Source organism: Odontesthes bonariensis, chromosome 7 (assembly GCF_027942865.1).
Source record: "Odontesthes bonariensis isolate fOdoBon6 chromosome 7, fOdoBon6.hap1, whole genome shotgun sequence".
Lineage (NCBI taxonomy): Eukaryota > Metazoa > Chordata > Actinopteri > Atheriniformes > Atherinopsidae > Odontesthes > Odontesthes bonariensis.
Window position 1 is genome coordinate 18,374,084 of NC_134512.1, and position 26,982 is coordinate 18,401,065.

Sequence of the window (26,982 nt, forward strand, 5' to 3'; positions counted from 1 at the left end):
ACAAAGCCCTAAAATAAAGCATTTCCCTTCGATTTGGGCACACGGAGAACATGCAGTGCCATTTACTGAGTAGCTGCATTAAGTCCCAACCGTGTACCCAGGATTTTATGTAGCGATAAAAGCCTGAAAAAAGTGCAGCATGCAGGGCTAGATTTATAACACTTCCACTTTCATGGCTGAGAATAAAACACAGGACATTGACGACACAAAATTCAGATGTAGTGAACATTTTGCGATGGGCTTTTCAGTGTGCGTTGCACACTGTTCTAGCCCGCTCTGAGTGCTTTGCATGAGGTCTTGTTTGTGTTGTGGAGCTCTGTAAAAGAGATGGGGTGGGGAGAGGGGAGGATGAGGAGTCTCTGAGCTGCTGTCTGGAATCTCGCCTTGAGTCGTGTGTGTGGAAAAAGGAGGCGGCAGGAGGTTGGTTAATGATTGTTTTGATGCAGCTGATTAGGGTTGTGTGTTGTAGAGTTAAACTTATTCGAATCACAAGGTAGACAGTCACAGCTCTGTGCCAGCTCTTCAAACCTGATTCACTTACAGATGTTGTTCGATGCCTTAAATCTGATTTTCTCCAAATTCTGCAGCTCGTTAAAACATTTAAGCACAGGTTCCCATACTTGAATTCAATCTCATCCCAGCTTTTTTTATTTTCTTTGATGAAAAGAAACAACTTCTTTTCAGTGGAGCACTACATTGAATTGATCTGCCAGCTGTGAACCATGCTTTATCCTGGTCTGCTAAACTGGAGGTTATGGAAAGAGTTGAGAAGTTTATTTTTCTGGATGTGCTAAACCTGTAGGTTAAATGCATTAACACGTTGGTTGCAAAAAACAAGGATGACAAGCAGAAACACACGTCATGTTTCAGGGTGGATTTGACAGTCATTCTGTGTTGTAACGCAACAGAGACGATGAGGAAAATCTTATCAGCGTCTCTGTAGTCTCCAGCAGATGCATTGTTTGAACACTGTCAATCGTCTGCTGTAAACGGTGCATCTAAGAACAGTGTGTACAAGGCTGCTCAGATAGTATGATTCAACACAGCACAGTGGAGTGGTCTGTGGCGTGGAGAGCTGCAGCTCCTAAAAAAAACAAATACAGGGATATTGAAACTCCTTGGGAAGTTGGGAGTTTTTTTTTTTTTTAGCAATGGTTTTTCCATGGAGATTTTAAATTATTAAAACCCTCTGACTTTTAAAGACAAGCTGTGACTAAAACCTTTGTTGGTCACCTTCAAGGAGCAGAGGAGTGAGCCACGTCAGATAGTAGATAGATACAACTCAGTCAGAGACGCAAACCGCATCCCTACAGTCAGCAGGTCATTATCAGAGAACGCCAAAAGCAGACGTCTGTTGATCTCAGGACAGGCAGTACGTTTACATCCGTGACACCTTCGGTGGCCAGAGGGAGCCTGCCTCATCAGCTTTGGACAACCCCAAAGTCAATAAGAGTACAGATCAGTGGCAGCTTCTTTATTTTTGTCTGAACACAAGTAAACTTACAAAACATGAAGCGTCTGTGTGAGTTTCTTCTGCCAGTGAACGTCTACGAAACTCATGTAAAGACTTGTGCAGTGTGAGGTGGTGCCGTTTAAGGTTGCAATGACCGGTTGTCAACAAATGTAAAGAGAAGCACAGTACTGGCAGGAAAAGGTGTTGGCCCATTTTTCCACTTGGCTTTACTAAGAGCTACCTCAGTGGCACATGTTGAAGTGGAGTTAATTAGACCACTGGGATGTATCAGAGTTAATTTAATAGTTTCATAGTATAATTCAAATCCAGATGGATCAAGTTTGCCGGTTAATCAGTCTAGTTTTGCAATAACACATGAGGCACCCAAAGTACCTTTTCAACAGCATGGAGGATTTATTTATTTATTTATGTTCATTTTGTACCAGCTACACATGGAACAAATGTTCATCCAAACCTTACGGAAACATAGTGAAACGGTGAAGAAGCAGCAGAAACTAGATCCATTGATAATTTGCCTTCATAGATACATTTCACAGATACATTTGTGAATCAAACAATCGGCACATGCAGACATTTTTATTCAAACTCATCCCCTGTCTATAGCCTGCGTCTGACTAAATATTTCTTGGATTGTTAAACCATGTTGTAAGCTGACCTCTTGTACCTTGGTAGTATAGGCAGGGTACCGTAAGTAGATCTGTAGAATAAACAAGCTTTAAGCAGGAGAATGGCTACACGGTGGTGTGGTGGTTAGCACCATCACCTCACAGCAAGAGGATCCGAGGATTCAAGAATTCGAATCCTGGCTGGGCCCTTTCTGTGTGGAGTTTGCATGTTCTCCCTGGCAACCTGTCCAGGTTGTACCCTGCCTCTTGCCAAAGAAACACCTGGGATAGGCTCCAGCCCCCCCGCGACCCTAAATTGGATTAAGCGGGTATAGAAAATGGATCGATGGACTTTTTAGAATAATTGCACAGTGTTAAAGCTGCAGGGTTCTGTAATAACATATCCAGAAACCTGGAAAGTCTGGGAAAGTGAAAAATGGTAAAGATTTTTTTCATGGATTTATTCAGGAACGACTTTATTTGGATGCAAAAAAAAAATAGTTGCCTAGCAATGAAAACTTTTATTACCATGAATATTCCTTAGTTTAGCATCTATTGCCAGAGCAGTAAAGACACCCAGAATCAAACCTTGAAGCATCCCTCATTAGATAGCTTAGATGATAAGTGACCAGCAGTGACTCTGAAGCACAATGTTCAACTAGACAGCCACATATGAGAAGCCTGTAATGAAACACCTGTAGAAACACTCACCAGATGATTGCCACTGTCAGTTTCAAAAGGGGAAGAAAATAAACAAGTTTTTTTTGTGGGAGGGGAGAGGACCCTCTGACCCTGAGGAAGGGTGGGCCCGATGACTGCCAAAAGCTCACAGATCTAACTTTATAGGCTGAAGGGTGAAGCGTGCAGGGTGGAGCAAGCTGAGTAAAGCTTCGATTCATGGGAAAGAACTGTCACATTTACCTTGATGAGTGATGGCTATTGTCTAATCTTACAACAGTCAGCATGACACAATTTCTTTTTTTTTTTTTTGCAGTTGTTTGTTTTGTCAGTGTGTGAATGTAGATAAATGTGAAAGTTGGGTCATACCTACCGAGTAGTCAGGTTATAAATGCATCAAGATGGGAGCAAGACTTTTATCTTTTTGGCTTCCATGATCTAAAATCGCATTGGCATCAAACTTTATCACGACTGGCCTGACAAAATCTTGGACTTTATTAAAACTTTTGACAGATGAAGAAGTGCCTCTTAGCCTGGAAAACTGGTTCTGGAGTGGCTTCAATTCTTTTCTGGTAAAGAAACAAGAGAAGAATTTTCTTTGAACACAAAGCACAGGTGAAGTCAATGGGAATGTCATTATTCTGCATGCTCTGGATCAGTACCACATCATGAAAGGCACCATCTGTGTGCCTGTTAAACCGTCACTTAAACTTTTTTTATGTTACCATTAGCGTGTGTCTTCATGCATACCTTAATGGTTAAATGAAAACAATAAGCCTCTGCTTCATTGTGATCCATGAAGCCATCCAATCTGCACCACATTTAACTGTTACATAAAATGTTTAATTGGAATCACTGCGCGAGCATCATAGTTGACATACAATCTCAAATATTTACCTAGAACTGATAGATAATAAACATGGGAACATCTCCTTGGGAATGTGCTCTTGTTGACACTCTCAAAGAGGCTGCCCAGTGTGGAAACCTTCCCGCTTTGGGCCCCTGAGGCACACCCATATCCAGCAGTGAAGGCAGCTGAAGAAGATGAAAGTTCTCAGTGAAAGACCCACAGACCTACAGATTCATAGAGCTAAAGTAGGGCTCATCCAGTGGAAAACAGCTGGAGCAGGTGCCTCTCTGCATGAGGACAACAACCTGCAGCGACATGGCTGGAGAGCACTGGTTTATTTTACTGCTTTTGTACAAACAAACTGATGTTTCAGTGTCACGGTGTCCTCCTCAGAGTCAAGGTGAACAAAGGGATGTGGCAGGCATTTACAGTCGGTCACATTCAGGCTAAATCTCATCTGCTAAATTGTTGAATACGATTTCAAATATACTGGGTAATAAATACTAGGGTAGAGCTTGCCACAATAAAATTCACCGAGTCATTATCATCTTTGGGATTATATTAAGATTAACGATGACTCAAGACACTGGTGTTCCCGCTTTTGAAAAACATGAGAAATGCCAGTGACTTGCGATACATTTGGTCTTTTTCGCAGCACAGACAAGATGCTTTCACACAAGCTGTCCAGGAAGGGACTGGTGCACCTTCACTGTGCACGTGTCTCTTCTGTGTGTAAAGTTTGGAGATGGAATGGGGAGGGCATTGTTGCGGTGCCTTTGAACCAGTTGCCAAAGAAGTGACAGAGCCAAATCAGCTTTTGTGTAAGACAGAGCAGGTGTGATGCAGATTTCAAACCATCCTTGCAGAGTCTGGTCCTCCACATAGAGGGGTTAGAACTTGACTCTGTGGCAGAGCTTTGACTTGACAGGGGGTCAGGTTTAGTCAAAATTATGGTAAACATGGAAGGAAACGCCTCATGACTCAATGACTAAATGTGCTGCAACAATGTTGGAGTTGCACCACACTGGCTTAGACTGCTTGGAGTCTTGCATTTGTAGATGACGTTCAATGTTGCGATCGGCTGTAATACTTTATAGATGAGCAAATTTAGATTTCATTCAAATTTATGAGAAAATCCAAGTTACAACTAGGGTTGCAAAATTCCCGGAATTTTCAAAGACGGAAACTTTCCATGGGAATTTAAGGGAATTAACAGGAATTTATGGGAATAAACTGGGAATTTTCAAAATTGAAGGTTGGCTCTTCTAGGGAACTTAAATATAGTTGAGGAAAGTATATTTTAGCATAATCTTGACTAAAACAAACAGATGCCATTCAAATACACTTGAATATCCATGCCATTCCTCAATCACATGCACATAACACACTGCTTACTGCATGGCTATTGAGACCACACCCCCTACTGGCACTGTGCATGCCTCCATCACATGTACTGAAGATTTCTAGAAGACTGGACCACACTTTTGAGCCTGAAGCACAAAGACTATTGAAGGCACACATTTGAGCCTGTGGACTTAACAAAGTGAAGTAAGTTTTGATGATATTCTGGGGAAATATATTTATTAAATGTTTAAATTGCAAATATCACATACAATGTATTCATCTAGTAGATAGCAATCTGATAAATTAGATGCTAAATAAGTCATAGCTAGTATAACATAAGGCAGATGCTAGCTACCTCATGTAGCCTAGCTGTGTTTTTCTGTGTCCAGCAATATGTTCTGAAGATCATTCCAGTTGTTTAGCTAGCCTTACTATTTATATCTGTTCATCATATTGCATTTGTAGTCTTACAATCTCTTGCATTGCATTAGTATTCTTACAAGCTCTTATTTTATTTCACAGAAAAATGCCACGTGCGCTATCTGATGTGTGGAGACATTTTACCCCAGCTAATGTTCAAGGGAAGTCTGTATATAAGTGTAAGTATTGTGATAAGACATATGTGAAGAATGCCACAAAAATGCAGCAGCATATTGCAAAGTGCAAAAAAATTCCTCAAGGCCCAACACATGCAGCAGACAGGAGTTCCACTCCAGGGGGAAATGAATCTGTTTCAGCTGTATCAGAGTCAGATACCCTCTCATCAGCTCCTGGTCCCTCTGGCATCAGAGGATTCTTTGATTTTATGGATGAAGCTAGCCAGAAAAACGCAGATGAGTGTTTCGCTCGTGCAATCTATTCAACTGGCTCACCCCTGATGCTGCCATCCAATGTGTACTGGAAGAGATTTTTGAATGTTCTCCGACCAGCATACAATCCCCCAACCAGACATGCACTCTCTACTCATTTACTGGATGAAGAGTTCAACCGAGTTCAAACAAAGGTGAAGCAGACCATTGACCAAGCTGACTGTATATCAGTCATCTCTGATGGATGGTCCAATATCAGGGGACAAGGAATTATTAACTACATAATCACCACTCCTCAGCCTGTGTTCTACAAGAGTGTAGACACAAAGGAAAACAGACACACAGGCCAATACATTGCAGATGAGCTAAAAGTGATCATCGATGACCTTGGACCAGATAAGGTTTTTGCACTGGTCACTGACAACGCAGCCAAAATAAAGGTTGCCTGGGCACATGTGGAGGAGACCTACCCTCAAATAACTGCTATTGGCTGTGCTGCCCATACATTAAATCTTCTCCCAAAAGATATAATGGCACTGAAAACAATTGACACCCTCAACAAGAGAGCGAAGCAAGTTGTGAAATATGTGAAAGGCAAACAAGTAGCTTCCGCTACATATCTGTCAAAGCAAAAAGAAAAGAACAAGAGTACTACACTGAAGCTTCCCAGCATAACGCGATGGGGTGGTGTTGTTATCATGTTTGACAGCCTTCTGGAGGGAAAGGAGTCTCTTCAAGAGATGGCTATATCCCAGTCTGCAGGCATCGACAGTGACATAAAGAAGGTCATCTTGGATGATGTGTTCTGGGAAAGAGTGTCTAGCAGTCAGAAAATCCTCAAACCTATTGCAGCAGCAATAGCGAAGATAGAGGGGGATGATGCCATCTTGTCAGATGTCCAGTGCCTTTTTGCAGAACTCAAAGAAGAAGTCCAGACAGTGCTACCTACTTCCCTACTACTGAAAGCAGAGGAAACTGCTGTGGTCAAGTCATTGGAAAAGCGGAGGGAATTCTGCATGAAGCCAGTGCATGCAGCAGCATCCATGCTGGACCCAAAATATGACAAGGGCATACTTTCTGGGGAAGAGATTAACGGTGCCTATGTGGTCATTACAGCCATGTCTGACCAACTGGGTCTTGATAAAGGCAAAGTTCTAGGCAGTTTGGCAAAGTATCGAACAAAGCAAGGCCTTTGGAAAGGGGATGGAATATGGCAGTCATGCCAGCACATATCTGCAGCCACGTGGTGGAAGGGACTATGTGAATCTGAGGCCCTTGCACTTGTAGCCTCCATCATCCTCCAAATCCCACCATCATCAGCCGTCTCCGAGCGCAACTGGTCACTGTTTGGCAACACCCACACAAAGGTTCGCAACAGGCTCACAAATGTGAGAGTGGAAAAGCTGGTTTGCATTCGCGCAAACCTAAGGCTCTTTGAGCCTGACACAGAGCCATCCTCAACAAGGCTGGAAAGTGACACTGAAGAGGAAGAATCAGAGTTGGATGTTGAGGAAGGGGACATGTTGTTGGATGTTGATGAGGCCGAGGAAGAGTCTATTTACTTAGCAAAAATGCAGAGGATTGCTTGAAGGAAGATTTGCATGTTTAATGGGACGTTTTGGAGGAAGTGGCATTTTTCATTTAACATTTTGAATGGGACTTTGTGGAGATTTTTGGATGGGGGGGGTTGTATTTTTGTAGTGGGGTTAGGGGATGGGTAATATTGAACCCAACACTCCTGTTTTTGTTCATCCATGAAACAAGTAATTAGAACGTGTTCCACTCTACTTACAAATAAATCTGTTGAAATATCTGTTGAAAACATTTTGTATGGATGTTTTCTTATGACTTCTGTTTATATTTATGCTGGATATAATATATTCCCAGTTAGTTCTCCTAAATTCCCATTAGTTCCCATAATTCCCATTATTCCCATGGAAAGTTTAAATTCCCAAGCTTAAAGGGGATAGAGAATCAAAATCATCTTTTTCACGTTTTTGGTGTTAGTTCTGAGTCTCCCCGCTGTGGGGAGTACACACGAAGTGCCAGCAAGTGTCAGAACCTCTGTTTCAAGTACTCCCCCTTTTTTGAATATCCCCCAGAAAAAGTGCCAATCCGTTTTTGTGAAAAAGTGACGTCACTTTTTCAGCAATCGCCCCCCCCACACCCAAATCCACAGCCACCCCGTTTCAGACACGCCCCTTCGACAAGAAACAGAAACAGGTGTGCCTTCCAAGGCTGTGAAAGCGGACTACGATCGTTACATATTCTTCCCCTGGAAAGCAATGTTCGCGATCAATGGCTTTTATTTATTTTTAACAGCATCCCCAACCGCCGACTTTTCCTTTGCGCTGAGCATTTCACGGAGTACAGTTTCACAAACCTTGCACGATTCCGAGCAGGCTTCATTCGGAATTTTGCTCAGTCGATGGTCAGTTCCGACAGGGACAGACTGCAGCGAGCTATGCGCTCCGCTGAGAAGCTGATCGGCTGCAGCCTCCCATCTATCCATGACCTGCACGTCTCCAGGACTCTGGGGCGAGCAGGTCGGATCACAGCTGACCCTTCTCTATTTGCACCGCTCCCCTCGGGCAGGAGGCTTCGGTCCATTCGGACCAGAACCTCCCGTCACAAAAACAGTTTTTTCCCCCTTGCAGTTGGACTTATGAACACTTCATAATCACCTCATAACCTGCCCAGTCACTTTACCATCATTAAAATTGCACTAATGAAGCTGCACTGTTGTTGCTCTGTATATTGGATACTGTGTATTGTTGTACACACCTTGTACATTTTATATTCATATATTTTTATTCTTTATTTTTTATTATTATTTCCTATGTTACATGTGTGCACCTTACGCCGCAGCAAATTCCTAGTTAGTGAACACTGTTCACTAACAATGGCAATAAAACGAATTCTGATTCTGATTCTGAACAAAATCAACCCCAGCAATCAGTACAGCCTGTAAGTATCACATTTTATTTTGTTTTAAATGTGTGTTGTGCCATATTCCTGTTGTAAGAATTGCACGTTAGCTCGGGCTTGTTCATCTAAAGGGAATGAGCTTTCTTTTCAGTCAGTGTATTACTCTATAGCTCTGTTTTCAGTGAGAGCAAGGGCAGCCAATCAAGCAACCGAATAGCGCCAACACCTACCTGCATTTCATAATGAGGTTGCCAGATAAGCTCTGAAACGACGCCAATAAGGGCAAACAACGCATTCTAAACCCAGCATAGTAACATAGCTGTTTCAGAGAGCCTTTTAGGGAGGTTCTGAGCCATTACAGACCCAACCAATTTTTTTTGGGCTACATATCACATCACAGAACAATGATTAATGCCCCATTCAACCATTCTCTATCACCTTTAACTTCCCATGGAAATTTACCGGAAACTTTCTGGAAATTTGGCGGAAATTTTCCGCCCCTTTGCAACCCTAGTTACAACCCACAAATGTAATTCAATAATGCCATGATAGCGTGAAAAGATGGCGTCTGGGATTTCCCCCGTTTTTTATGTCACCTTAGATTTGAGATTGAGTTAAAATGAATATGTGGGGAGCTCTGTAGCAGCCCCTTCCACTGGCAGTGGGCACTAGCGGAGCCCATGTCATCTGCACGTGACAGCAGAGTAACAATGAGATTGTATTTGCCACCATAGAGCTTTACGCAAAAAAGGTCTACAGTAAAGAAATATAAAGTACTTTCTGCATGGATTAAAGGCGGGGTTTTAGTTTAATTTTTGTTGAGAGTGTTTTCTTCCTCTTCTTGCAAGCTAATCTCTCTTTTTATCACCCTGTGTAGCATGACACAGCCAAGAACTGGCAGTTCTGCTTTTCTGCCGTTCGCCACTATACAGGTAGAATGACGCACTCGCCACACAGTTGGAGTGGTGTCTGTCAAATTTTATCACTTTAATGCACTCAAGCTCCTCCCCTGGGCCTGTATGCGTGAGCGTTTTGTCCGTTCAGAAAAGGTGGAGGTCCTGTGTGTGATGACTCACTCTGCAGAGCCTCTTGGGTCAAATGAATAATGTGACTTTTGAAATGCTCTTCTGAGGAAAACACAATGACAAATCCAAACCATTTTTCTCTGCCGGTGCTTCCTCACAGCAGAAAATTGCTGCGACGCACAATCTGCTGGGTTGTGTTCCTGACATCCGAGAGAAAAACACGATTCTGTTTTACTGTTTGTCATCGGTGAGGGAGACCAGGAGCAGATGTTAACAAACCAACAGCTGAACTCTTGACTGCGCTGCCATGTGACCTAAACAAGTTTGACTGTATTTAAGCTCTGTGTTTCTCTTTACCGGCACAGATGCTGCAGGCTGACTAGAAAACCACACCCAGACCTTATGCTCCACGAGCCGGCCAGCAAGCACTGACAGCTGGAGCACGCTCCAGATAAGATCAGGCTCAGCTCTCAATAGGCATGCACTCCTCTCTTGGCTACAACCACTGCCACATTGCTGTGTTGAAGTTAAGCGAAAAAGAAATGGAGGAATTGAATCTGGGCAGAGCAGACTCTTTGATTTGCTTCTAAAATCTAGATGGTGGCGCCACAGCTGTATTTCACCACCCAGGCCACTATTTGAACTGTGCATGTCCTTCATCTAATCTCCCTGGATGTTTACCTTTTTCCCTCACTGCTAGCAGCAGGCTTATCTCTCACATCGACAGCTTTGGCTGTAATATAGCCCTGCACTGTTATAGCTACTTCTGCTTTTCTGTGGGTATTTAGTGGGAAAGAAAATCTCCTGATTTGAAATATGCTTTCATTGAATTTAGCTCTACAGTATATTTTTCAGAGCAGGTAACACCCGGTCCTGCGTGACAACTACACTGGATAAAGCTTTGTGATTTTGTGATTGCTGTCTTGTTTTATTTTTGAGTTTTCATTTACTATTTGTTGATGACTCTCTCACAGTTTCATATGCCCATACGCACATGGTTCCACCTTTGCCAGGGATTCTCAAGCATGTAGTCAACACTGTGATTCGTGGAAAACAATTAAAGTAAGCATATTTCAGACCATTCTTAATCATACTTCACAATCTTTGCAGCATACCTGTCCAACTGAACAATGAGCTGTCATCACATGCATGACAGAGGAATACTCTTGTTGAATTTCTTCCATGTTCACATGTCCATATGATGTTTTTCATGTGCTAGAAGAGATATCATGAGCCAAATAAGCAGTCCACAGCTGTGCATTTCTACCTTGAAACGATGGTGTACTAACAACAGTGACAAACGCAAATGCAGACAGCCAGTGTTTTTAATGGAATACAAACCAATCCTGTCACCGATATGGTCAGATTCAGCAGCAACGCATTAAAACCTTTGTTTGCGTAGTTTAGCCAAAGGGTGAAGCAGAGTGAGCCAAAATGTGGAGACGCAGCTGCAGTCAGGCAAGCACCGGAGATAGAGGTGAAGCAAATTTATAGCTCTGTACTTGAAATTAGGTAGAGGTGCAGAGTTAAATCCCAACAACCAAAGTCACATCTTCCGTTGGTTTGTGAACTGCCATTTGTTGCTTTAAAGGCAGGGTAGGGGATCTTTTTCTGGAACATTTTTTTACATATTGCTTGAAATACTCTTCACACCCCCATTGCAACCAATTAATTAAAAGTTTTGACACAAATATGAAAAGTTTTAGTGGCCTCTAGAACGTACAATCTAGGAAAAACAGTATCCAATCATTGTGAACGGTCCGTTCACAATGATTGGATTCTGATGCCGTCTATCAAACTGCAACCTGCTCCTCCCTCCCCCTCCCCCTCCTTCCCCCTCCTTCCCCCTGTGCGCGTACCCTGCTCCGTGAACGAAGCTTGACAGGAAGCTAAACTAGAGCCAGCTTGGCTAGCACCTAGCATTATTAAACGTATAGTTAGCATAAACTGAATACTAAATACTAAATACGGCAACGATCGATGCTTGCTGTCAGAACAGCGCTCGTGCACCTTCGTGCTCGTGCGCGTTCATGTACTCTAGAGGCGTGCCTTCGGGGGGAAAGTGAAGAAAAGGGTTGGGATTTTTGACCTGTGTGTTTTCAAAATGCAGCTTCGCTGGACTCAAAATCCAGGATCTCCTACCCTACCTTTAAGTTGAGAATTTGGTTGAAAGTGGTGAGTTTTGGTCAAGAGGGTGGAGCTGGAAACATTATACTGAAAAATCCAGCAGGACAAAAACAAGTATATTTGAGGTCTACTACATATCTAATTATGGACTTAATTTAAAAAATGACCACCATAACATTGAACAGAAAGAAATAATCCTGCTAATGACACCTCTGTTGGAGCAAGGTATGCTTTTGCACCTGCTAATAGGTGGTATATCCATGCTATAGCACTTTATTAGGGCTATTTCCCTTTAGTCTAATATCTGTTATTCACAGACTTTGCTTTAATCTAAGCCATTCTGAGACATGATAAACTATTGTTGTTTGAATAAAAAAAAATGGTGACAGACTTTATGTTTGTTGGAATTAGTGTTGATAGAAGTATTCAAAACCTTCCTGTTAGGTGTAAATGTACAGTGTATTGTGTCAATTCTTGAGGCCTTGAATGCATTTCCTTTGACATGAAACAGTCCCAATGTGAGAAACTCAGCATGCCACCTGTGGTCTTTGATATGATGAAATGATGATGAACTCAGCACTTTGTTTTCAAGTCATGCTTCCTTAATCCTTAATCACGTGAAAAATTTGCACAAAATTTCTGTTAAAGATGTCTTACAGAAAAAGAAAAGAAAAAGCTTTACAAAATCAAGATTACCATCTGGTTTCTTCCAATGAAAGAGGTTTAGGCCTGTCTCACAATCTCACATCTGATATGTAGCTCCCACAAGTTGGTGTTGAAACCTGATATCTGCACTGAAATGCTGACAACACAGTCAAGCCTCACTGACGACACCTTTCATCTGCTGTGCCCCCAGCTGTGCTGTGTTGTAAACCCGCAATGTTAAAAAAAAGTTAGTTTTCCAGAGCGTGGCATGCAAGGGAGACACATGGGAAGAGAACAACTCAGACCTTTCCTGTCTATGCCAGCCACTGGCTTTAAATCACCCATGCCTGTCGTCTATCTATCCACAAGGAGTGATAGATTAGTCGAGTGTGACAAAGGATATGTGGTTGCACAAAGCTTGTTTCAAAGGAAACTTGATTAGCTCTTGTTCACATCTAACTGTCCTGTATGTAATGGGTTAGATATTTATAGAATTTAGATTATGACGTAACGTCTTGTAAAAAGGTTGGTGTGTGTGTCAGATAAAGAACTCAATGTATCTGTGAAATCTGCTCCTCCTCAGCTTTTTAAAAATCAGAGATAATGCCACCTGTCAATTTTAATCCTCTCAAATGATAAGTCACAACCAACTACATCAGCAGAAGAGAAAAAGTGGGTCGTCATAGAGCTTCTCTAACAAGCTTTTCTAACAACACACCAGTGACAAGGTTGTAGGGGTCGAGGCTCCAGCTTTTTTGTTTGATTTGTTCAGACTGAAATGTCTCAAAAACTACTTGACAGTTTTTTCCCCTAGCAAACAGATCTTAACAGTCTTAATATGTAGTTTATTGACACGGTTAGTGTTTAACGCTCTCTGCAAGGCAACACCGCTATCTGTGAATGGCTACACAAATGGAATTTATAGACGTTATTTCAAGTGGAATCTCTGAATGTATGATGAGTTTATTTAAAAAAACACTTGGCAGAGTCAATAATTGCAGCTGGAAACACTGTTTAAAAGTTCTGCTGCGAACGGCGAATGTGAAGGCCACCCTATTCGCCACATTGTGTAGCTTTTACAGATGCAACTGGCAATAAAAAAAAAATGGACCTGTGGGAAATGAAGGAACACTGAGCTCATGTTCTACTAGCTTAAATTTTTTTTCTATCTTGTGTTAAGCAGACTGAATGCTACACTCACAATGGATTTTTCAATAGGTGGTCACGTTTTACTTGGTCTGGTTGGACTCCATGACCCCTCCAACAGCACCCTAACATAAAATGTTCTTCGCTGTGGTTCAAAAAAAGAGTCCGTGCCAGAGTCCTCCCAGTTTTTTGGTGCTGGTGCCAGTGCTTTGGAGGTCGAAACGAACAAAACTGGCTCAAACTTTGGCTCCTGCCCCAAACCAGCACTGGATTTGCCTTGGTAGGACAAACTACCAAAAAATGTGGTTTGGTCCCAGTGTATGTTAGCAATACAGTGACAATTAGCTTACTTATGAAATATTTGCTTAAGAGCCATAGCAACAATGAGATCATAAATACTAAGTAAAAGCAAACGGTTGTTTTAGAGGTTGTTTTAGAGTCAGATGAGGTGGCTCGGGCATCTGGTTAGGATGCCTCCTGGACACCTCCCCGGTGAGGTGTTCCTGGCCCGTCCCACTGGGAGGAGGCCCCGGGGGAGACCCAGGACACGTTGGAGAGACTATGTCTCTCGGCTGGCCTGGGAACACCTCGGGGTCCCCCCAGAAGAGCTGGAGGAAGTGGCCGGGGACAGGGACGTCTGGGTCTCTCTGCACAAGCTGCTGCCCCCGCGACCCGATCCCCGGACAAGCGGAAGATAATGGATGGATGGATGGATGTTTTAATGTATTTCACTGCTTTACGTTCCTGTAAAACTATTATGTACATAAGTACATAATAGCGCACCATTAGCGCTTTTCATGCTTGTGTCGGTTGATACAGTACTTCCAGAGTATGCTGTAAATAGGTTTTCTTTTGTGCTGTGTGGGACTGTATTAATTGCAGAACCTGATAAAAATCCAAAACTTGCAACACTGTCCTGTAAACTGCTTTAAAGGGCAGAGGTGAATATCTGGATCACTCTTACTCTCTTGACATCCAAGTGGTGTCCAAAATATATTACCTGCTGTCCGCCTTGATGTAGTAAAAGTTATAGTGAGTGGACAGTCAGAGGGCAGCTTAAGAAGAAAAACATGGTAAACATTTCACCTGTTAAACAATGGCATGTTATCTTTGTCGCTGTGAGTAATGTAGCATTGTAATGCATGTTATTTGTTCCATGTACTTTTGTGCCCATATATTTGCTATAGCCCTCCTCATTCTTTAAACAACACCTTGAGCTCCATTTCATATGAGAAGGAGGTTAACGCTGAATACCTCAGATGAGCCACCATCTGAAAGTATATATCATTACCCCATTCTGAACAATCATTACCTCTCCCCTCTTTCTTTGTCGGCCAGCTTTTCAGACGGCCTTCAAAATTGGCTGTTCAGAACAACTATAAACACTTTGGCCTTCAGATGTGGTCAGACGACGTGCCTTACGCTGGACTTTGTTTCTAGCTCATTTCTTTGCAAACACAAGCCATTGCTTTATATTCATTGCTGTTTTCAGTTCTTGCCATTGCTTAAACACAGACTCTGTCTCTGGGATTCCTTGACCTCCAGGACCACCCAGTCCTACCCGTCATTTGTGGCTCATAGATCTCACTTCTTATAAGAACTCAACTATTTCAAATATACTCTGCTTGTCTAGAAACAAAAAGCAACCCCCCTGCAACATACGCTTGAGCAGGCTGTCTTGTGTTAGTAGAGAGTTGCCAGCAGAGGCAGGGCCATGGCCACCACCCTCTTAAGCCTAGTAACCCCTCACGACCAATCGTGAAGTCCTTCAGAGGGCTATTTATGTTCTCCTAGAACAAGAGATGCATCTAGAAACTCCTCTTTCATCACTAAATAAGTCAGATTTGATTTGTATAGCACTTTTCATGTCATTTGAATGTAGCAAAATTTGCTTTATAGAGCATTAAGGAAAACACGGTAAAAGAAAGAAGAAAAGAAACAGTACGGTATGAAAAACAACTACATTAGGGCCAGATAAGAGCACTGCAAAGTTGTGCAACACTGAAATCCTGAAAGGATACTAATGGACCATCAATGTAAATGAAAGAAAATAAAACAAAAAGAAAAATATGTTCTATCAATAGGCTACACTAGAGATTAAATAAACATTAACGACACTGTAAAACACATAAATGAATTCACTCGGTGACCAGACCAAAGATAGAATGAAAATGAACCCATTAACCAACAAATCAACTCATCTAAAATTCGTGAATTGACAGCTGGAATTGAGTTGAGAAATGCTTATGTTTTGTTATCTTATGAAGTTTAAATGTAAAATTCACTTTAATTTTTTCAAGCAATTCAGAAAGCTTAGCATGAGAAACTATGCCTGGTGTCATTTGATCAATCAATTGGTAAATAAACATGGTCTTTGCATATATCAATGGGAATGACTAGAATTATTACTATATATTCTACAGCTATGTGCCAGAAAAACAATAAGGAGACATAACTTTCTGATAATTTCATGATAGAGTGATGGTCTCAGGCCCCCCCATGAAGAATTTTCTGGCTCCACCACTGGTTGCTGGCCAACTCATGAACCCACTTTATTCATTTTGTAACTGCAGCAGAACGGAAGCAGATGGCAAAGTGGAGGGGCAAGCTGTTTCTGACAGTGGCACGCTCGCACAGACACGGTATGATACAGGTCTGTGTAGGCACATTAACGCGCTGAAGGTATCACGCTCTCAAAGGCGGAGACTGCAGTGTATCTCAGCATACAGGCTGGTGTGTCGGTTGTGTGCCGAGCGGTGTGGCGCTGCTGCTGTGGAGGGATTGGAGGTGACAAGAGCAGCCTGGGAGCGCAGAGAGGGGAGATCTGTGAAGAGTGACAAGTGACTCCAGTGTGCATGTGTGTGCGTGTCAGGGTGATGAAGAGGTACTGTAAGTGGGAACGTGGCGCATGACTCATCGCACCGAGACGTCAGTGCTCCGTCACCAGACGGCTGCAGCAGTGTATCGCATGCAAACTCATGCACACACGCACGCACAGAACTCTTTAAATATTCCCCTCAAAGTTAATGACTGGCAGTCTCCCACTGATGTCCTCACTGCAAGATCAAAATCAGACGTGCAATGTTTGAGCCTGCGGGATTAACTAAGTCTCATTTTACAATCTCATTATGAATGAAACAATCTCAGTTGTTTGATAGCTATGATGGGATTAGTTGCTGTGTTAATGTGAAGGATAAGGTGTATTAAAACAATTTTATTCCCGTTTAATGGGAACAAAAACAGCATGAAATGCCTTGTGAATGGCTTTGTGTGTTTACTTTCCTGGCAATATGATGAAATTGACCTGTGCCATTGCCACTGGCTGAGATTGAGAAAGACCAAACCCTTCTTAAGAAATGTAGTTGGTTTACTCATGATTAATGCTCCTGGTCTCATACCGATGCACAACAGCAGAGACTAAAGAGCCAGCAGACACAGGCTGCTCCCCCGTGACACGCTGACTAATAATTCAGGAGTTGGTGGAGGCTGAAAGGAAGCCGGATCTTTATTGGTTAGATTACAAATATACACTTGCTGAAGCGATCATATATCTTCTAGATATCAAAATGAAAGGAGGATGACAGTGAATCATTACAGTGATATTTCTGACGAACTATAGCTCAACTTCACATTATGGACACACGACAACAACATGACAGAACATACATACATAGGTTATTTATTTAACAAATAGTCCAAATGCAAAGGCAGTGTTTGAAAAATTAAGTTTATGTTTATGCATTTGGCAGACGCTTTTATCCAAAGCAACTCACACTGCAGGCAGGTAGCATAAGGGGGTCTTGCCTAAGGACCCCTACTGGAGGTAAGCCTGGTTTATAGACGGTAACGCAAGACGCAACACAAGACGCAACACAAGACGCAACACAAGACGCAACGCAAGCCCTTGCGCGGTTGCAAGCCCCCCCTTGCGTGCTTGCGTGTGTCACCTCAATTTTCTAAACTTCACGCAAGACCCGAGCAGAGCTATAGAGTAGCCACTCTGGACGCGAGCACAAGCCACTATCTACATCACATCCGGCGGCGTGTTCATCTTCCGGTTTCATCCCCTAATAAAAGACCGCTGTTTTCAAACGCCAAGGTAGAAAGCGAAGAAGAAGAAGAAGAAGCATGAATCCCATAGACATAATATATATAATATATTATGTCTATGATGAATCCACTCGAAGAGAGACTTGCCGAAGAGAGACTTGCCGAAGAGGTCCTGGCGGTGAATTTCCTTTCATCGTAGTAGGCTTGTCATTGAAAAAACCCGCTACTCCACCTACTGTCCTGGCGGTGAATCGCCACGCAGCACACGCAAGCGCCGGCAAAGCAAAATGAAGCATAAACGTCTCGAGCCATTAACGCAAGCGCAAGACGCAAGCGCAAGGGCAGTTAAAAGAAGTATAACTCAGCCTGTAGTACCTTTCATGCGGGTGGGTCTGTATTCGAACCCTGGTCACCCACATGAAAGGCAGCAATCTTACCACTACACTCTCCAAGGGCAATAACTTCAAGTGATTGTTTTTTTCTCTCTCTATCATGTTGTTAGTCTCACATCATTGTGGAGGTGTTTTGGTCCACTCTTCTTTACAACTTTGCCTCAGTTCATTGAGGTTTTCAGCTTACTTGAGGTCCCGCTACTGCATTCAAGCAGTTCAGGTTGAGGTCTCAACTTTGACTGGACCATTGTAACATCTTAATGGTATTTTTTTCAGACACTCTGTTGTAGATTTACTCGCCGGTGCCCAAATCATCAGCCCTCCAGTACCGTGCTTGATCTGTGATCTGTGTTCGGTTTTCTCCAAACGTGGTGCTATTCATTATGACCAAACATCTCCACTTTGGTCTCTTCTGTCCAAAGGAGTCCAGAAGTCTTTAAATATGCTAACTGAGGCCTGTAGAGTTTGAGATGTATCTCTTAGGTTTCTTGGAGTAACATTGCACAGCCTGGCCTTGGGGTGAACCTTCAAGGATGTTCACTTGTGGGAGGATATGCAACTGTCTTGAATGTTTCCTACTTGTAAATGGTCTTTCTCTCTGTAGAATGATGGACTCCAAATATTTTGGAAATGGCATTGTAACCCTTCCCAGATTGATGGGCTTGATGGGAAGATGTCTTTCCTCCTTGGCATTGTCATAACACACATCTGGATGATCTAGACCAGCAAACTGTCACAACCTTTTTAGGTGATCTCACCTGCTGATAAAATGCACTTGATCAATTGATCAAGTACATTTCATTGGAAGCACCTGGCCGCTACTTACCCTCTTAAATCCTAATTAAGGGTTGACTTAATTTTTCACACACTACCTGAGCATGACACAGTGTAATACGTCATGCGTTGTTGTTCACCCGAGATTATACTTACCTAATTTCAAGACCTGGTAAGGACTAGATGTTTTTTTTCCCCATTTTGTCCTGATATGTAAAAGCTTAGAATTGAAAGGGTGGTCATGTTCTATTCATTAAATGTGTCTAAAGGCACAAAAAGCCAATTGTATCTGTACAGGTAAACATGAGGAACAACGGCTGTTGCATCTCATTTAATAAACAGGGGCCCGTTTGTTGTGCGCTTAATTTGGTAAAAGATATCCCAGAGATTGTGACATTTTCTCTGTGGGAGTTATCTGGTCTCAGAAGCTGTGTGTGTGTGTGACAGCTCAGGCTTAGGAAGGAAATTAATTTCTGATTACAATCTCTTTATGACATTTATTCCTTAACCAGGCAACAAGGAACTTGTGGTTACAAACATTGATGTTCACAACAGCAGTCAAGCAAACCTTCGACAGCTTTTGTTGAGGGAAAATCTCCAAAGTTAAATTGTTAATCTAAAGAGACACTTGTGCTCACGGTTTTAACATTAATTGTTTTGTTACTCCACTGAGGCAGACAGACATAATGTGAAGTTTAACGATAATGAATAGAGGGTCTTTCATCTTTCAAGGAGCGGGATTTTTGACTCCATGCTCAGAATTGTCATAGCTCAGAGAGCTTTGAAGTTCAAAAGTGAAATCCAAAATGAGCAGAGAAATGGTTTAAGTAATCGGTTGATAAGTAATCTGTTTTAAGAAAGAACAGGGCTGCCATTGCTTCAGATTAAACTCTCAGAGAATTCACTGAAACTAAACCTCAGCCCCAGTGGCTGCATGAGAAATTGCCACTTTGTCATGCCCAACAAACCTCAGAGAAGTCTTCTTGTACACATTGATTTGATCCTGACTTTGGAGTCCATCCTAGGATAAGCTATCTTCTTCAGAAAACAGTGAGGCTGATTTACGAGACAATGACCTCTGTCTAAGACGGATTGCTCTCATCCACTCTTAACAAACAGCAAATGCGTTGAGAATTTGTATTTTTTCGAGGAATAATTCAATCAGAGAGATTTCAGATTATTGCATACGGTAGAAACTGAAAGGGAAGGTGTTGTGCTTGTTTAAAAGCTTTGAACCTTGCCCGCGCACTCAATCATTCATTTATTCACAGCAGAGAGCTGGGGCTCACAGCTGGCATATAATTAAATTGCATGGACATGGACTGCACGCTTTAGTATCGCAGATGTCCTTGGACCAGTTCCACAAAAAAAGTCTGTTGCTACATCCTGAGAAAGAAAGTGCAGAGATAAAGTAAACAAGTGGCTGCCTGAGAAAGCAGAACATTCAGTGAGCTGGGGATCCACATGTGAGCCTCCACCTGTGTTGTCTCCCTCTGTCTCACCATTTTCACAGCAGGCATTTTGACTTATGACAGGAGGAAAAATACCAGAGGCCATTAAAAACATAAAGCAATAACAGTATCTCACCTGAGCTTATTCCATGAACCTTGTATTGAGCAGTCTAGCTGCACTGTAATAGCTCACGTAAATTGCCGCTTGTGCTCATTGGCAGGCTCAGTTTTTCTTTTCAGGGGTTTAGTGAAGTTTCATTGTTCACAAACACTGCATTTTTCTCATACTCCGTAACTCTTGCACATTTAAGTTTTTTGTTTTTGGTCTGACCCGGTGAAAACTTTTTTTTTTTAGTTTAACATTTTCAGTTGAAAAAGTGTGGGAGATTTTCCATCTCTGGGAGATTAAAAATGTTGCTCTGCTGTATGTTAAGTCTCTGTGTTGTTTATAGGATGCACATATGTTCATGGAGCACAGTGAGATGAGGAAGAGGCCAGCTGACAGTATCATGGGGCAAGGACTGCTACCATGCACATGCGGATGTAAATGATGTCGGTTTGATAAAATGTTCTCAACGTGTTTATTTTACCACATGGAGACCAACCGCGCTTTTGTGTGCAACACTCAGAATAAACAAAGTGTCTCAATGTTTCCACATTTTGTTTCTGTATTCCCATCTTCATGCCTTAGACGATTCCCATTTATTCAGGGAACTGGCAGCCATCCTATTGCAGTTAATTACTGTATGTACTGTACCTTCTACTTAATGAAGTTGTGTAACCAAATGATCCTCTCGAGTTTTTCTGAGATGGCTGGACAAGTAAACATCCCTATGATTAAAGATCTGCTGCAGGTCATCCGGGGCTGAGCTGGGATCCATTTCAACAGGCCTAAGGAAATATGCTGTAGATTGTATGGAGCTCTTTTGCAGAGCTCGACAGCCAGGATGTAGGCAGTCGATGCCCTTGATCCCCACGAGGAGACTTTCATTGGCTCATCACTAGAGGAGGAAATGAAAGCAAGTAGAAGAGGGAAGCAAATACCGAGACAGCAGCTGAATGGCCCTGCACTGTTGGTTTAGTGTCTTGATCGGAGACCGTAATAGGAGGCTGCGTCGCTGCAAATGAACCAGTATTGCTCTAGGCGAGAAAAAACAGCTGTGAAGCTTCAGCAACGCCAGGATTATGGCTAAGCTTCTTTGCACGGCTGTATTGATGCTGTATGTCCATCCAAGAGTCAAAACAGACACATGTGTGAATGAAAGCAGCCGCATACCTGTTTTCACTGTGGTGGGGGTAAAAAAAACAACCTCATAAATCCTCTTGGATTTTGTATTATCATACAAGCTGCACGTTGCATTTATTACGATATATTAGTGCACTATCTGAGGTTGTAACCATAGAAACCAGGATGAGGCACACGGCTGGCCTTTCCATCATTTATGGAGAGCGTGACGTCAAAGTGACCACTGTTTTTCCTCTGAGCGAGGTTTTTCTTTCATTCAGAGCGGTGAGGGGTCTGCATAGCAGATAACAGGGTGAGTCAGCAGCGTGATCATACACCTTAATGAGGAAGTCTTCTCAGGCACAACACACGGGTATAAGTCACCTAGAATAAATTCCTACTTTTTCCATGACAAATATCATCCTTATCAGACCTTTCACATGAACAGAGGAGGAGTGGAAACATTTTTCTTCAAATGCTGACCGAGATAATTTGTCCCCATACGTGTAGATAAGGTTGATTAGATGTGTGGTTTTTGGTTTTGTTGTGTATATTGGTGTTGCTACAGATAGAGGAAACTGTTCTTTATATTTTTTCTCAAAACTTACAGAAAATTACAACCCCCCCCCAAAAAAAAAATTGCGACACTGTTTAAAATCTAAATAAAAACAGAAATCGGTGATCAGCCGATGTTTTATTCAAAGCGGTGCACAGAAAACATCAAATGTTGAAAATTAGACTTTTTACTATTTCCTGAAAATGAGTTGGGACATGATCATGCATAGCTTTGTGTTGCTTCCACTCCTCTTTTAAACTAAGGAACCGAGGAGACCAGTTGCTAGAACTTTGGGAGGAAAATGTGTTGAAAAGTGGTTGTGGTGAAAAGTCTGGATTGCAGGCAGGTTGGTCCAGCATCTGGACTCTTCTACTATGAAAGTATGCTGATGAGTATGTGGTTTAGGGTTGTCTTGCTAAAAAAGACTTCAGCATGATGGGAGTATATATTGCTCTGATACCTTTACCTTTCAGCATTGATGGAGCCTTTACGGGTGTGCAAGTTGCCAGTTCCGTCGGCACCAATGCGCCTCCATACCATGAGAGACGCAGGCATCTGAAGAGAGTGCTGCCAACAAACCGGATTGTCACTTTGTTCAATATTTCCTTCTATAAGAATCTCTTTTTGTTCCCAGTTATGTTGCTGACCTGTTGCATGTTAACTTTTTTTGTACCGCTTACTTTTCCTTTCTTGTTCTTTACTTTTTAATGGCCCCATCCCAATCTGTCTGAGACGTGTTGCTGCCATCAAAGCCAGACTGTGCAAACAGCCGTCGTGAAATAGTGAAATTTCTCATTTTCAACATTTGATATGCTTTCTCTGTGTGAACAAAAACCTGACAAAGCTTTGCACTCAGTTTTTATTTCCGTTTTGCACTGCATCCCAATTGAATTTAAATGTTTGTTTTTTTTGGAATTGGGGTTGTAAGACAAATTCCACAGATGCATCATTCAGTGCAAAATGTGAAACAACATGAGCACAAGTCCTGTGTACATGAGCTGAAAGCGAATGGAACAACCTCTGAGTTTTCCAGTTGGTGCGTGGCTTTGCAAACCCTAACAGCTGAGATCACACATAGAAGTGTCACTGTGTTCATCAACTTGGTCAGTCGACACCAGTTTACTCTGGCTATAAGCACATTTATATAAACAGGGCAGTGTACCGGACAATATAGATAGTCACTTGCTTATATGTAGTCCTATAAAGTGTGAGACAATAACAGTTTTTTTTTCTTACAGCTGTAATTCTTTTGCTGTTAACCGGCCTGCTGAGCAAACAAAGAACAAACTCAACTCCCATAAGTAGCTAAATAACTGTTCTGAGTTTTTATAGAACTCCTTGGAACTCCTATACAACTAACTTGGATTGAAAAAGGAGCACACGGGAATATACTGCATCAGAAGTTGGTGAAGAAATTTTAAATGTCCAACAAAAAACAAGCTTTGGCGCTATAATCAGTCTCTGTGATGAGCAGCTCACTCTGCTGATAATCTATATCTCTCATATAAATGCTGATTAGCGGCAAAGACACCTTCTTCCTTTACGTTCAACTATTTTTTTCTACTCCAAGATAATTGATTGGCTGGTACCGTAGGTGGTGGGTTTTATACGGATTGATTTCTTATCTCAAACATAACATGCTCAAGGGCAGGTCAGCTTTTCAGCACAAGTTACCATGGCGATCTATCACAATAAGAGGTGAGCCACCCTTATGTTGCTGATAGCACAGGGTTAAACCAGAATTTACCTCGCTAAGCCTCAAATCCTACTTTATAGAACCGAGCCCAGGTGGTGACCTGCATTGAATATCAGAGAGGAAGTCTGTAAACACAGATCCAGTCTGGCATCTGAGCCTGTTTCTGTCTCTTACTACTATCAGAGCTGCAACCGCAGCACACACTCATATCTTCAAGTCTGCCCTGTATTGATTTCATCAGGTCTCAGGCTTTGTCTGCCTCCAAAGGCCTTACTTCTGCCTCTCCTCACTACTCTGGTTTGGGTCAAACTACAACCTGCAAGAGGGTTTGAAGCCGAAGAAGGATTAGTATTCGATCAGCTCTCAACTTAACGTGATAGGGAAAATGAAAAACAAAAACTCAGAACTCCAAATTATTACAAGATTTGGAAGACAGGCCACGGGACTGCATCGAACAGATGACTCCACCTTCGATCAGGAGGGTCTGGAAGAACAAACAAAACGGCTTCCAGAAAAGCATTTGGTGCACTGACAAAGTTTGCACGGAATAAATATTGAGCTTTGTAACCCAGCCTAGCAAAGGTCATAAGAAATCACATCCATGTCTTTAGAAAAAGGAAAACAAAAACTTGTTAGAACATATTTGCTCCAGCGTGATGAACTGATTCCGGCTCTTCCTGACAAATACAAATAAGACTGTCTTTGTACACAAACATTCATAGTCCTCAAAGGGTGCGTTCTGATAACTCTGACACTTTAATGTCTTTTTCAGCCAATGTTTGTTCTTTAACTGTAGCTGCCAAGTTGGGTAAAAGTTTCATGTTGACCTCGACTCAAAGCCAAAAGAGAGAAGAATTTCAGACTGCAGCGATATCTTCTGTTTTCACGGCATGGTCACAGTGCGAGAATGTCAGCATTCCCGGTGAGCCTCAACGCTTGGTTTTCCTGTTCCTTTTACTCTGCCAGTGTTATAAAGGACTACCGAATTATTACAGAGTCATATTACAGTCAAAGAGTCTTTTGTTGACTCTTGTTAAATCTCAGTTTTAGTTTTACACAAAGTACAAACAGGCTCTTGTGTGATCAGAGTTCATTCTGGAGCAGCAGAGAGAGGCTGACAGGAGCAGGCAGGGAGGTCGGCCCTGCAGCTCACATCATGGACACTAACCTGGGCTGCAGTTTCAGGTTCAGGTTTCACTGGGATCTCGCTGAGGGATCTTGCTGTGCTGACCAGTATCTACTTCCTGTTTGCACTAATAAGACCCCGGGGGCTCATTGGCTGAGCTCAGCGCAGCACTAGTGTTGTGCTAATCGCCAGTGACCCGCGTGACACTGTAAACCTTATAGATCTGTCGGTGAGCTGCGTTCAGATTACGGTCAACAGCTTCGCCATTTTGTTTTACACTCATGATGGCAACAATGCAAGCTGTACTCTCAGCTCGTCACGTTATTCTTCGGGGTTTCAGACATAAATCCAGGGCTAGCACTCCGCATGTCAGTGTTTTTTTCCCCTGCTTTTTAATGTCAGCTGCTAATAATCTGCACCTGAAGACATCACATCTGTAGAATCCTGCAGCGAGGAACTGCATCGCGTCTGGCAGTGGGAAATGAAAATGTTTGTTGGACTTTTCATTAATGTGCTGGATAATGCATCATTTGTAATTCAGTGTGTGGCTTTGGCGCATTTAGTGGGTGCGGCTTGCACTTAAACAGCTACATCAATGAATCATCACCTCTCTAATAATGTGTTTCATTCTGTGTGAGTCATGAGCAACGAAGTGGATGTTTCGTCTTCATGAAAAGAATCAATGGCTAATGACATGATGAGTGAGGGGTTTCACTGAGCAGTTTGCGAACCAAAAGATTGTTCGACTCTTTAAAACCTGACACAACAGGATAATTCTCACTGCTTACCATAGAGTAAGGCAGTAATGTAAAGTTAAATAGAACTCTAATTAATACATGAAATGGAAAAAAAAACAGAATACCATCATTAACGGATCCTCTAGTCTAGACCAAATATTTCATTTTATTCACAATAGCACATAGAAAATAAACAAATGTTGAAAGTGTGACGTTTTCCTATTTCATGGCAGCAACATGTCTAAAAAAAACAACAACAAAAGGCTGGAAACTAAGTGATTTAAAATAAATAAATAAATAAATCTGCTTGAGGAACAAACTGCAACAAAAACAGTCAATTAGAAACAGGTCAGCCGTAGAAGTCCAAGTGCTGCACTGGCCTGCCTGCAGTCCAGAGGTCCGTTTCACAAAGCAGGTTTAGTGAAAACACCCTGAAATGAGGGAAACTCTGAGTTTTCCGTTTCACAAAGAGAGGTAACTCAAACCAGAGAAAGAAGGGTAACTCTAGCCTGTTTCACAAAGAGAGGTAATTTAAGCGCTCGGTCAGTTACCGTAGTAACAGACTCTATGAACCTAACCTGGTCGGGACCAGGTTTTACTCAATGAACCTCGAGTTTCTCTTTGTCTCCGCCCTCTTTCAGCCACACACGCCATTTGATTTCCTCATTCATTCAGTCAGCAGAGCAGGTTTGGGCGTAGTCTAGTTCTTCTACTTCTAGAAGTCCATTAGGCACAATAGGAGATGACTTTTTTCACGAACATGGCATGTCCTTTTGACAACGATCCCGTGGATGAAGGTCCAGCATTATTGCGCAGAGAATGAAATATTCGTCAGGAGATGTGGTGCTACACAGTGGTAAACATGACCCTGTACCAACTGTTTTCAGACATGTTCCTGCCATCAAATTCAAGATAAGGTCATCTTTTTCATGAAATAGAAAAATGTCCCGCTTTCAACATTTCAACGTTTGATAAGTTTCCTGTGTTCTGAGATAAGACATTGGCTTATGTGATTTGTTAATCATTCGATTTACACCGCATTCCAATTGTTTTGGAGTTGGTATTGTACAATTATCTCCCAGGACTTAAAGTATGAATTCCCTTACACTGTGAACTGGTGCTAGTTAAATACATTCTGTCATAAAGGCAGGACTTAAACACACTTGGACACACTTAAGGACTATGGACTTGAGTATTCCTATTTTATACTGCTTAATGTTTCTGCTCCATGGAGACTGATGCATACTGACAAAATCAAGTTAAAGGTTATCAGGTCAGAACAATAACTAAATACATCAGTGAATAATCCTGTTAAAGGCACACTAAGAGGTTGTTGTTTGCAAA

At 42.1% G+C, this 26,982-nt stretch overlaps 1 protein-coding gene across 1 annotated transcript in view; it reads left to right on the top strand.

Moving 5' to 3' along the window:
- fkbp16 (FKBP prolyl isomerase 16) overlaps nt 1–26,982 on the top strand; it is a 45,088-nt gene that overhangs the window by 7,369 nt on the left and 10,737 nt on the right. The gene's annotated exons all lie outside the window — the stretch shown is intronic.